The sequence below is a fragment of the Physella acuta genome, unplaced genomic scaffold, assembly GCF_028476545.2.
Source record: "Physella acuta isolate Inbredline_101_S28 unplaced genomic scaffold, ASM2847654v3 ptg001277l, whole genome shotgun sequence".
Taxonomy (NCBI): Eukaryota; Metazoa; Mollusca; class Gastropoda; family Physidae; genus Physella; species Physella acuta.
Genome location: NW_026732792.1, coordinates 249,063 through 251,916, shown reverse-complemented (window position 1 = coordinate 251,916; position 2,854 = coordinate 249,063).

Sequence of the window (2,854 nt, the reverse complement as noted above, 5' to 3'; positions counted from 1 at the left end):
TTTAGATCTAGTGATTCTTAGAGGAGTACACGTTTTTTCTTTCTTTAATAAATGCAAATTAAACATAACATTAAATTGCACATTTGCATTTTCTGCTAAAAATATAATTGTAAATAGATACAATGTATTATCTATAAGAAAACTATCCAAAAATAATGAAAGAACTTGTCAGAAAGAAATATTACCATTGTAAATCTGTATCATTCCTCGCAAGCCGATGATGAAAAATGTAATACTAAAGCGAACACGACAAGGCAAACTGACGCTGTAAATTACATGTCTGAGGGGTGGGAGGGGGGGAATTAGGATAAAAAATTTACACAAAATATAACAAACGCCTACGCAATTTAATATAGTGTAATATTTGGAAAACTAGACGAACGAACGTATTAAAATAATTACTGTTTGTAGAAAACCACACAGCAGATCAGGGGCGGGTAAAGCTTGAGCAAGGTTTCGGTTTTTACCTCCCCCCCCCCCTCCACCCGCCATCACCAAACCGACACTGAGAGTGGCATGTTTTTGCCTTTTAAAAGTGTTGCCTAATACAGTACTATCAATACGGTACTTTAAGTATGATACTATATATATGGTGTCATAAGTTCAGTATTATATATATATATATATATATATATATATATATATATATATATATATATATATATATATATATATATATATATATATATATATATATATATTTATTTATTTATTTATTTATTTATTTATTTATTTATTTATATATATATATATATATATATATATATATATATATATATATATATATATATATATATATATATATATATATATAACGTGAAATGAAACCAAAAACATTGTTTAGAGAAAAGAACATTGTACTTTGAAAGTTTGTAAAATAAAGGCCGGTGTCTAGGACGTTTAAAAAGTTTAATGCATCTAGTTCAGAACCTAGCAATTGATTTATTAATTCATCAGAACTACTTTCAATTCTTTAATTTAAAATATTCAAGAAAGATAACTCATAACTACAAACCCAAATATCGTGAGATAAATTAAGAAATTAAGAAATAATTAAATTGAAAGAAAACTAGTGTCGTCTATTTTGTTTATTAGAAATACTAAATCTTTTGTATTAAATTTTTTAATTTTCAAACTTTGTTTCTAATATTAAGTTTTTAATTAATCAATAATCTAAAAATAAAACTGTTAGCTGAATTTTAAAAAAAGGATTTTTAAAAATGTTAAAGTTCAGAGTCAACACCGGTAACTTATCGGCTAATTTATCTAGGCATTATATTTACTTTCTCGTATACTTAAAATTGGTATCAATTAATTCTCTGTAATTTCAAATTTATTTCAGCACCACTTAAAAACCCAAATTTCCCCCCCCCCCCCCCACTTGTCAGCCCACCACGCCGATGGAAAAATAAATCCCTTGTATCATCATATAATTACACATTTGCATTTTCATGTTTTTTGGTTTTTTTTTTTTGTATGTAGACGTTTTGAATTTGATCTATGTATAAGTAAACCATCTTAAATGAATAAAAGTAGGCTAAATGTAAGAAAGAAATATTACTATTGTAAATCTGTATCAGTCCTCACAAGCCGATTATGAAAACTGTAATACTAAAGCAAACATGCAAGGCAATCCGACTCTGTAAATTACATGTCAGAGGCGGGAAAAAGAGAAAACAAAAAAACAAATTAAAAAAAATTAAATTTACTTCCTCGTATACGAAGTATAGAGGAAGTATTGTGATCGTGCAAAAAAAAAATCGAGATTTTTGCAGATATCGACGTTTTACACCTCCCTGAGTCGGAGAAACATAGTTTTGCAAATTTTTCCGTACGTCTGTGTGTGTATGTGTGTCTGTAAACACAATAATTTGAGTACCGTTACATCTAGGTTGATGAAATTAATATTTAACGAGCCGACCCGCGGGATATCATACGCCGCTATTTAGTTGTTTTTTTCTACTATTCAGTTATTCATAATTTGTGAATTCGACACTACCAACGCTGCCACTGAAAATATTTCTTTAAAACACTATAAGTAGCTCGATAAGGACGATAACCCCCCCCCCCCCCCCTCCGCTCCGTTAAAGTAATCTCCACTTAGTTAACCCCCCCCCCCCCCCTACGTTTAAAATCGTTTCAAACTAAATTATCTGCCCCTAATAGTCGTCACTAAACCCGGCTCTGTTTGTAAACATTTAGAGTGGACCACAGCTCACCAGACCATGTAGGGGTGGGGGTGGTAGGGAGCGCGTTTACAGCTTGTTTTCTAGCGTCTCCCAGAAGAGAATTATATATAGATATTTACTGTTTGTAAAAAACCACACCGCTAAAACAGGGGCGGGTAAAGTTTGAGCAAGGTATCAGTTTGTGCCTTGTCACCCCCCCCCCCCCCCCCCAATCACCAAACTGACACTGCTATTGGCATGTTTTTATCTTTAAAAATGTTTCCTAATACAGTTCTATAAATACAGTAATTTAAATATGGCACTATATAAAATATAACAAAGTGTCATAAATACAGTGTTATTGATACTTTACCCCTTATATTCATAGATACGTTAGTATATGGAAAATGTAGGCTTTTATCTTGCTCTTTTGAATTTCATGTGAATTAATTTAATTAAATCCTATCCAAGAACTTTTTTTTAATTAATTCGCTTACGCTAATTTCCACTTATAAATTTAAATTAACCAAGAAAAATAACCTACAAGTTTGCTCCCAAAAATGGCTAAATTTACAAAGAAATTCATAAACAATTTTGAGAAATAGAAAACATTGTTCACAGTGTAAATTAAAATAAAATATTTTTAAGTCTTATAAAAATGATTGTTTAAACTATTGTTTTGTAAT